Source organism: Nelumbo nucifera, chromosome 2 (genome assembly GCF_055504915.1).
Source record: "Nelumbo nucifera cultivar China Antique chromosome 2, China Antique-T2T, whole genome shotgun sequence".
NCBI lineage: Eukaryota > Viridiplantae > Streptophyta > Magnoliopsida > Proteales > Nelumbonaceae > Nelumbo > Nelumbo nucifera.
Window position 1 is genome coordinate 75,023,267 of NC_142650.1, and position 11,583 is coordinate 75,034,849.

General features: G+C 34.7%; 1 pseudogene; it reads left to right on the forward strand.

Moving 5' to 3' along the window:
* The first annotated feature begins 1,916 nt into the window (after positions 1-1,916).
* LOC104604208 (small ribosomal subunit protein uS5y/uS5u/uS5v-like) lies at positions 1,917-2,411 on the forward strand (annotated as a pseudogene).
* Positions 2,412-11,583: the final 9,172 nt, after the last annotated feature.

The window sequence follows — 11,583 nt, forward strand, 5'->3', positions numbered from 1 at the left end:
TACACAAGCAATTGTGCAAGCTCTCCTTAAATTCATCTTTAGCATAAAAAGATCAATATTGATACTTTTTAAATGATTGCAATCCCAAAAGACTATTGGCTTAGGGTTCTAGTTTTTTTTTTTTGACATGTCAATTGTCTAACAATTTTGATTTATCCAAAACCTTTGGCACCAAAGATTTATAATTTTTTGCTCAATTACTTCTACTGTTTTACCTTAATTTGGATGCTCAAATAAATTTGCAGCCTTAGATTTTGAATCTTTCAATAAGTTGGAGTCTACGACAACAAAAGGACCATAAAAGACCTACAAACAATCCCATTCTTTCTAAAGAAGGCTATATTGCATGCAAATACATGGTAAACAGAAAAACACACTACAAATTTTCCAATTTTGGACCCATTTCGTTTTTCTTGTTGAGTAATGGACCAAATAGTGATTTTGGCTAGTTGGTGAAGAGATTAGAATCTTGATTAGGTTCCACTTGAGATCTCCAACAGAGATACAAGTAGAGGCTTTTGAAGTGAGAAACCCACAAATTAATCATATTAAGGATACATATTTCCAAGTCTTCATAGGAATTGGCTTTGTTATCAAATATTCTTCAGTTTCTTCATGAGTAATTTGTCTTCTAAAAGATTACATTATACTTGACTATGATTCTAAAAAACAAGGACGAACAAAATTATAACCCACTTCACAATACCTTCTATTTCATTTTCTTTCTTTATTTTAGATTTTTTAGAAGGTAAATGGAATTGTATCGTTGATATTAGAAAGTATTATACATAAAAGATGTACAACAGTACACAAGGAAGTATTTATATAGCCCAATAACAAAAAACTACTAAAGATGTTGAACTTTTTTTTTTTTTTGTACAAGAATGCCCTACCCACATGGTCACACCCAATCTAGCTAGGCTGACTACTATCGTTCAATGCAGGAAAACATACTTAAAAGAACATTTTTACATACTTTAATATTGAACTTGAAGAAAATTTTAATTTGATCATATGATAATCGGGTGGGACAGGTTTAACAGGTTTGGGACACGACGAGGTTAGGAAATTGGGAGGAAAATTTAAACGGGTTTAACAAGTTTGGAATCATGGGTACCTAGGTGGGTTTGGGAATGGATAGGGCAATTTGCACGGAACCCTACCCAATGCCATTCCTAGGGTCATGGCTATGCTTGTTGCCCCTATTTGGGATCACTTATTTTAAGTACTTACTTGTGGGGACCTGTGCATGCACGAATTTTGTTAAGCAAAAATGAACCATGATGCTCAACTCTAACAAGTAATCAATAAATTTAGTGTTAAAATTTTCAATTTATGAGAATTGGATGGGACATAAAACCATTGTAAAGCTATTTTCCATCAAAATAAGTTTTAAATAATAAATAGGAAAATTTGCATATTAGTACCCTATACTTTGGCCCTAGTCTAACTTTGGTCCCCGAACTTCAGAATGCCATTCTAATGTAGTACTTAAACTTTCAAAATGTGCCAACTTAATACCTACTATTAACCAACTGTTAGTTATGTGTATCATGCGACATCATGAGTGACTTAAAACTTTTGAAAATGTCAAAATTACACTTCAAAAGAAAACATCATTCATCATCTTCTTCCTAAAGAAGATGAAACAGAGGTGTAAGTTTTGGGTATTGAGTTTTGCAAGGGAATGGTAATGCTCGCATTCTGCAACATTGCAGCCCCTACATATCTTGTAGTAGCCATTCTCTCCCCTTAGGAATTCTTTATGATCCAGTACGGCTTGTCTTTCATTCAGAGGGGACAATAACCTTCAAAACCATATCCCACTAGAAGTACTCCATGTATGTTTGCATGAAAATTGCATTGATACCCACTATAAGAGGACCGTTTTTCACTAAATTTGCAGCAATTTAATCATGTCAGTCCAAAAACAGACCCATGCTGGTCAAAGAACTCAATTCAAAGGCCTTCATGGTTGTCGGTGATGGTAATGGTCATGTCGGGCTCGGCATGAAATGCAATAGAGAAGTTGCCATTGCCATTCATGGTGCCATTATCCTTGCAAGGTTGTCGGTGATTCCAGTTAGGAAGAGTTATTGGGGGAACAAGATCGGGAAGCCTCACACTATGATGTGCAAGGTTACTGGTAAGTGTAGTTCTATTACAATGCAGATGGTGCCAACTCCTCGTGGTGTTCGAATCATTGCTGCTAGGGTTCCAAAGAAAGTTCTACGGTTTGCTGGTATTGAAGATGTCTTTGCATCATTTCACGAATCCATGAAAACACTAGGCAATTTCTTTAAGGCAACATTTGAATGTCTCCTAAAGTCCTATGAGTTCCTAACACCTAATTTCTAGAGGAAGAGACTCGCTTCACAAAATCCCCATTCCAGGAGTACATAGATTTATAGGACAATCCTACAAAGGTCCTCATTGTTGAGGTCACTAGCAGGTTAGGTTAGTTAAAAATTTAGCAAGAGGAGTTAGGTATTTTTTTAGTCTTGGTAGGTATTCTAGACATGAAATATCTATTTTGAAAGAGCAAACAAATAGGCTTTAAGAGTGTAAACACCCAATTTTTGCTCAATCCCTTTACCATATTTCTTCGTACCCTCCTTTTAGACCCCAAAACTTGGAATCACAACTAGATCAAATTAAGACTATACAAAGCCAAAAAACTCCCTCTTTTGACACAATCCAGAGGACAAATGAAAACCTCAAAACCAACATCGACGTCCAATCAAATATGGCCTACAAACTTAAGAAACTATAAATTAGTCACACATCCACCATTCATCAAACCAACTTCCTTTCTAATGGCCCTGATCCAATGCATCCATTGCCTCAAGATCATCAAGATACAATCAACTAATGAATCCCACTACAAGTCTACAATGATCAACCTCAAAAGCATCCAAATTTCATTATGACGGTCATGCACAACTAAATTTAGAAAACCTAGAATAACCATTTCTTTCTTAGATTAAAACCATCCACTTGACTTCTCACCATAACCTGTGCATATCCACCAAATTTTAGCTCAAAATTCTCCTATTTGACCCACTATCAAACCTAGATCCGATTTCAGTAAATCTTATTAATTAGAACTTATCATCCATCTTCCCAACTTCATTTGACCAATTAGACCTAATCATTGTGTTTGGAAACCCAAAAAGCCCTAGCACATCAAATTTCATAACCAAATTCATCCATTTGACTGTTAAAAAAGTAAGATTCCATTTCGAACTATCATGTTGATTGATAAACCATTGACCCAAACCAAATCTATCAATCCACACCTCTAATCAAAGATTCATCACCTTCATCAGATTTAGTGCATTCAAAAATGCCTACCCACCAAATTTCATCCCAAAATTCCCACATTTGACCCTTCACCAAGCAAAGATATTATTTCAACAAATCTCGTTGATCCAAATTTGGCAACTGTAGATCTCCATCATCCCAACCCTATTTGACCAATTAGACCTCACCACTGTGTCCAAAGACCCAAAAACCCTAGCACATCAAATTTCATGACATAATCCGCTCGTTTGACCAATATACTATGAAAATGCCATTTTGACGCACCAGATCGAATCGTCGCCTCATCTGTCCTAATCTGAAACCTCAAAAGTGTGATGGCTAGTGTCAGACCCATTCTTGACCTATTCAAACAATTGGACCTATGAAGTTGAGCCTAATAGACCCAAAAAGCCCCAAAACCCAAAGATACGGGACTGCAACATTCAACACGCCCCAAGCTCCCATTGGATGCATAAAACCCGTGAAAATCACCCCCAAAATGAAGAAAACCTTTCGCCAAAAAATAAAGCTTGACTGGACACCATTTCCTTTAAAAAATCTTTACCCATTTTATGAAAATGTTGTCTTTAAGTCCAAGCTTTCTGATCGGGTGAATTTCAAAACTCTTCCCCTCTTCTTCTCTTTAAATACAAACCTAACTTGAGCTAGAGAAAAAAAACTAAGGGGGATTTTAAGAGAACTTTGGGTGGGGATCTGAAGATGAGAGATTTTAGAAACACTACACAACCTTCGTAAAACTTCTATTCATGAGAAACCCCCAGATATCTGAACTGTAAACTTCAAAACCACCATCTATGTTTTAGATCTGAAATTTTCTCGAAATCTCCAAGCATTCATCCATATCAAACCTCTATTAAGCCCATTCAACTACTCTTTTGATCATTTCAATTGCTAGAATATTGTTATCAAGGTCACATACGAGAGTTAAGCCTCTCACCTTATCTATAGCTCGAGTTTGTGCTTTTTTTGTTGCTTGAAGTTCTGAAACATTGGAGAATCATTGTTCTTGACTTCTTCTAGACTGAGAATAGAGGTAGAGAGGCAGGGGTCTTAAGGAAGTTAGTACTTAAGACCCGATAACATCACCTCAAAATCAGTCTTAGGAGAAGTTAAGAGCATGTTTCTCCAAATTTCAGAAATTCCAATAACCATTTCTGTTGTATTTTGCATGAAATAGAGCCTAGAAAACTCCCGTATTGGGCTGATACAACACCTTAGAGAGAGGGGTGCCTAACGCCTTTCCTCTCCCAATCCCTCCGGATTTAGAATCTCTTGGTTGTGTGTCTTTTTCTGTAGATAATGGAGTCACTATCAAAGCCAATAAATCGAATTTTTGAATCTAGAAAGAAGGTCCATTTCCTCTAAAAAAATGGGTGGTGACTCCATTTCTTTGAGCCAACCATGAGCTTTCCAGAGCTCACAAAGAGTTTATTAATTTGCAACGTATTTTTTTTCTTTTGTTTAAAAATGTTGAATTGACATTTACCATCATGATCTACATGGTTGTATTGAAAGAGCAAACAAATAAGCCTTAAGAGTTTATTAAGTTAAGAAGTACTTTTTTCTTTTGTTTAAGAATTTTGAATCGGCATTTACCATCATAATCTACATGGTTGTATTTGTTTCATATTTTCAATCAAGTGCTCAATGGACCTAGAACCTATGTTGGAGAATGTTAAAAGTACTACAACCTTGAACCTATTTCAGAAAAACACATCCCATAACCAACTTTTAAAGAATTAGGAGAGATGTAATAGTGCATGTATTGATCCACAATCAAGTGATCAATGGACCTAGAAATGGAGGGCTGATGGGAAGTTTTTGGTTAAATCCTTTGCAAATGGTTTAAGAATTAGAAGAGATTCAGGTTTTCCATCTAATCAATTTAAAAGTCTTGAAATGTTGATCCATTGTATTGTTGCTTGGTTAGCTTCTTGGTTATCAGTCCTGCCTGAGTATAGTAATCAGAACATATTAATCTTTTGTGTTTGGACATGTGTTGCATTAATTTCTAAGTCTTCATTTTACTATGTTTTATTTTATTTAGAATCATGGAGTAGAGTCAAGGCAAGTGTTGGAATCAGTGGTGTGCTTTCTTATGCTTTAACCTTATTATTATTAGCATTAGATTTGAGATATTTCTACTGCTCTTTTACATGTCCATGTTTGCATGATTTTGTCCTTGAAATTTCTTCTTGAATATATTAAGTTTTATATAAGATATATTACTTATTGGTTATGATTCTCAACAAGCTGTAATGAATTATCTACTTTTGTTCTCTGATTTTCCTTCTATTGAGATTTTAGGATTAAGTAGTACCTTGTACCACCACATCAGCTGGAGATTTTACCATTGCACCAAGCAATGACCCCTAAAAGCTATCCAATGAACATATTTACAAAATATTGTGTCTGAGTATTGATCATATGCAAAACAACTCAAAAGTCAAAATTTAAACATGAATTTTTCATTTGATGCAAGTTGTACGGACATGATTTCTAATATGAGGGGTCATCTAGGAAGCTTGCCTATCTGGATATGCTTTCTAACCAATAATATGTTTAATGTGTTTTGTCTAAGAAAAATGTTTTTCAATCATTTTATGGGCTTGATTTTCTTGAAATAATAACAAAAAAAAAAACTCATATTGAAGAACACCTCCTTAATATAATCTTCTTCAACTATTATTCTAGTCCTCTTGAAAAGTCCTACAAATTTTCTTAGGTTTGTCACATGAGTAAAGAACAAAACCCAACCATAGTTTTGGATGAGCCACACTAAGTTTGCCACAGGACCCATACTAAGCTTCATCCAAAGGGAGTAAGCATCATGTATTGGAGGTGGCATTGAAATTGACATCTCTCCTAATTCTTTAAAAGTTGGTTATGGGATGTGTTTTTCTGAAATAGGTTCAAGGTTGTAGTACTTTTAACATGTATTTGACTACTTTTAACATGCTTCAACATAGGCCTTTGATTTCTTGTTTTGTTAAGAATTTTCATTCAACTAAAGCAAAGACTAAGAATGGAAACGAGGTGGGTTTAGGGCGGAGCACCCTAGTGGCAGGGTGGGTTCAGAGTGGGGCACACTCCCCCTCAGGGACAGGGAATCCCCAAATTTTCCCTATCCCAAGGCAATCACCTAATCTAATTTATATATATTTTACAAATAAGATTATGACAATTTGAGGGTATTTTAAGAATTGGATTGTGACAATTTGGCATATTTATAAATGCAATTATGGGAACTTAGGATTTTAAGAATTTAGGAAAACTAAGAAATATTTTAAAAATCAATATTAAATCTATAGATAGTTTACTAATTTACTATTGGGTTTGGGGAATTATATGCATACTCTGTCCCCACCTTGTCCCCAATTCAAGGCAAAAATATTTTCCCTACCCTTGCCCCATCCCCATTTATGATTAGGGAAATACTTTTGTATAAAAAATGTGTTTGTTCTCATATTCTACATCAACGCATGCAGAAGGAGGGTAGCCACTATACTCTCCTGCCATATAGATGCAAATGACATTTAAGGCATGTTCAATGTGTTTTTGGAAATTAGTCGATTAAAGAAGTGCCTTGTTATGGAATTCATAAATTTTGCAACTGGTAGAAGACATTGTGGATCAATAGTGTATTTGTTCTCACATGTTGCATCAACACATGTGGAAGAAAGAGGGTAGCCACAACCATCCTTCCACATAGATGTAAATGATATTTTCCCCTTTTTGTCTTGCTTAAGAGTGTTATAGTTTTATGTTTTTGCATATATGAATGATTTATTTGAGATGATTATGACCATATAACTTCTTAAGGCTCAGTTTGGAAGTAGTACAAATACAAATTTGTAGACTGCAAAACCTTGTATTTTGTATAATTTTGTATGTATTTGCACTATACATATTTGTATTTGTACTCCTTCCAATCTGAGCCTAAGGGAGTAATGATCATCTTGTCCTAGTCGATGCAAACTGAATAATAGGAAGGAAAACATCAAGATGTGGGTGGTCTTATTATATATGGCATCTCCTATAGTGAAAGGAACAACTCACTTGAATTGTGATAATGATGCTTCTAGTATATGGAAAGACAAGAGAAGGAAAACATCAAAATGTGGGTGGTCTTGTATCTACAAGCCCAACAAGGATTAATTGCTTGTCATATGATCCATACTCAATAGTGCATTTACTTTGAGAACTGACCTATTTATAAGGGCCATTACCCAATGATAGTCCCCGCTATCTAGGGTCTTGGGATGGGTACACTGGATACAAACCTGACCTTTGGCTTTTTTCTCCTACACAAAGTTCAAAGTTGCCACTCTCAAACTTGAACATGCATTTTCACATATACTTATTGGCTTGGGATTTTACTGGTATACCAAGAAATATCCCCATTGAAACTAATTTGTGTATGCTATTATTAAATATATACATAGCTTCTTATACAAAAGAAAAGATAAAGTACATAGTGAGTTTGGATTCAAAACTTTGAACTATTTTGTGGGTTCTAGTATTTTATTGGTTGGCTGTTCAATTCTTTGGGTTGGCTTTTATTTTAACTTGGCCTTAGTTACTAATGATTTTTATTTCTTTGACATTGATAAAATTATTCTTAAGCTTTGCATGATACTAGAATTTCTACCATACAATCTTATGTAGTTTGATTTTCCATGTGGTAACCTAGATATTATTGGGACTCCTGGCTGTTTGAAGGATCTAATGGAAAATGGGTGTTTCTTGCTTTGTCTTTTGTAGTGAGTATAACATCATGTAAAGAAGAATGATTGATGCATATCTATTCTTATTTCTTTTCTCCAATGTTCACTAGATGGCCTATGCCCAAGTTCTTTCCTCATTAGTTACTAACACAAGTGTTGTAGATTTAAACCTTCATTTTGCCTCTTGTGGATAAGCAACTTTGTACTGACACTAGTGTCAAGTTGTTGCAAGGCCATTAAGAAGATTGGAAACAAATTTAGTAATGTTGCTTCTATTTGCACATTAAATTTATTGAGAATCTCATGTAAATAAGATTTGAAAACTAAAGAATCTCTTACATTAATTTATTAATGAATTAATATGCTTTGTTATTGATATCAATACTTATTTAACATTTTTTAAATGCAATGATGGAGATATTTTATTAATTTTCTATATTTTATATTTTGTAATTATCTAATGAAAAGACATGTAATGTTGACTATTGAATCAATACTAAATACATAAATTGTGTGTTTCATATAAGATGATATTTATTTGTAAATTGTATGTATCATTTCAAATATATTATTGGTACAATATTTTTTTCTCCAATATACAGGCACATGTGAAAGTAAGTTGTCTCAATAGTTTTTCTAGAAGTCATCTAGAAACAATTTTTGTTGTAACTATTGCTAAAAACATAAAAAAAAAGTGTTGGTATGTTAGGAATAAACAACTTATAGCCACAATTGGCACAAAAAACCGTGACAATATATAGAATTTTAGCTACAGTCGTTATTTAAAATCGTTTCTATTACCAATTGTTCAATTGCTTCATATGATTTTTAGCCATAGTTTATACTGTGTCTAAATAAACCTATAACAATGGTACATATTGAACCATTTCAATAGCCTTCGCAATTAGCAATGGTCAACCCCGTGGCTATATCCATACTTTTAACCACAATGTACACAATTCATTGCTAAAACTTTTAGGCATGACAATATCCCCTTTGGACAAAAAATCATTGTTAAACCATTGCTAAAGGTTTTAGCAATGGTTTATTGGGTTTTATCAACGGTCAAAACCGTGGCTATATCCATACTTTTAACCACGGTGTACACAATTCATTGCTAAAACTTTTAGGCATGACAAAATCCTCTTTGGACAAAAAATCGTTGCTAAACAATTACTAAAGGTTTTAACAACGGTTTATTGGGTTTTTTAGCAAAGGATTTATCCATTGTTAAAACCCATTTTTCCAGTAGTGATGCTACCTGATCAGCAAGTAACTCAATCAACACTTTGTCCATAGCATCATTCTACCTTGCTTGTTGACATCGATCACTCTTGTTTGACACAATGAGAGATGGATAATACATCTTTACCCTTATGGGCATCTTTTCTATTACCGGCATATAATCCTTCTATATCTCTACTAGAAACCATCTTTACCACACTTTCCATTCCATGCTATAAATAAACAACTTATAGGCATCTACTATTTGCATAACAAATACATAAAACACTTCCATTATTAAAGCAAAGCACGATAAACATAGAGTACATAAATAACAACATTAATTAGAGTCCAACTCCAACTGTTACTAATAAAGATGTTAATAAAGCAATAGTAATGTAATCCAAGTTTATAGCAAGTCATCAATATCTAGGTCACAATTAATTTAGAGGTTTTAAATATAAACGGTGCACTTAATACAGATTTTTAATCAAAACAAATAGTTCTCACAATGTAATTAGGGATTAAAAGTGACCACCCCTGATCATCTCCTCCAATTCCAAAACATATTTGACTCAATTTGATATCTAAATGAGGACCACCTTTCCAATAATGGTACAATTATTTACAACTTCAACCCTAACAAATGCTATGCCTATATGCCTACGGATCCCTTCTCGAGTGAAACGGTCATATGGATCAACCCCCATGTTGAGAGTGTAAGGGCATTTATGTCCTTTTATGTTTTTTTTTTTGTATTTGGGTGCCTATTCAAGGGCCCCTTTGTAATTTTGCTTAAAGGTTAAATGAAAGGTTTCATGGTGTAAACAATAACACACGAAGCATTCACAACAAAAATGTCTTCTTCTTCTCCATCTCTAAACCTTCAAAGTTGGTATCAAAGTGTTGTACAATGAAGGAAACCAACTGCTACTAGTCGCGACTCACAAACAAACCGACTAAGGTCAACATGTCGTCGGTTGACGTCAACAATCTATACAGTCAGCGATATCCGTATGTGTTTCTAATGCACATTGATGCGCCTTGTTTTTAGGGGAATTTTGGTATAGGTTTCATGGTGGTTTGGAGCAGTTTTTTATTTTTCTTGGATTTTTCAGATAAAAATTGGGAAAAAATCTAGATCTGGAGTTTAGGGCTTGCATGCTTGTATGGGGGGTTGGTTGTTGTTGAAACCTCTTGTGTTTGAGTCATGGTAAATTCCGGAGGCTGCAGGAAGTAGTCCCAGATTTTTTTGGAGCCCTAAAACATTTTTGAGAATTTTTTCTTCCCCTATTCTGCCACCAACACCTCTTTTCTTGGTTTTATTGTTGTACCTTGTGTTTAAACTTGTGGGAAAGGTGTTTGGGAGTTCAAATGGTGTTGGGAAAATGTGGTGCTAGTGTGAAAGGTGTTCTTAGAGGGGTTGTGATTGATGAACTCACACAAATATGTTTGAGTACCTACCTATGTCCTCTCGAGAATTAATGACAATGTTGGAGGACAGATTACTACTATAAGACTTGATGGAACAAATTTTCTTGAGTGGTCTCAATCAACTAAGCCTACAATCAATGGAAGAGGTAAGCTTGGGTTTATTACCAGTAAGGAAGGTAAGCTGAAGCCTAAAGATCCAAATAATTCCAAATGGGAGCAAGATAATTTGTTGCGAAGAGAAGCATGTAATATGCAACAGGGGGGGGGGGGAGAGAGAGAAATCGGTGGCCATGTGTTTCTCCTCATAATAAATTTGGGAAGAAATTGATCATTTAAAGGCTTTGGAGTGGAAGGATCCTATTGATGCTAAACAAATACATGAAGTACATTGAGAAAAACCAAGTTTTTTATTTTCTTAATGGATTGAATGTTAATTATGACTTCACCAGGCAAGGCGTCCTTAGTGTTGAAATTTTGTCACTCTCAACAACATATTCTCTTGTGCATGATGGAGAAAGTAGGAGAATTGCTATGATGCAAGTGTTTGTAGTTGAGTACACTACTCTTCTGTCCACAAAGTCCAAACAGAGTTTTGGTAAACCTGAAGAGATATTTTGTGAATATTTTAATAAGCCAAAGCATACCAAGGACAGGTATTGGAAACAAAATCCCTACCTAAAGCCTAAGAAGTTTAAAACTAGGAAGAAAGGAAATGCTCATGTTGCTATAGCTAGTCCTGATTCTCAAACTCACTTGCTTGAGGGAAAACCTCTTGCTTTGGCATCTACTCATGACACCCACTGATGTGATGGAAAAATTGAGAGGCATCTTACTCCATCTTGAAAAAAAAGATTTGACTACACCTACTGGTTCA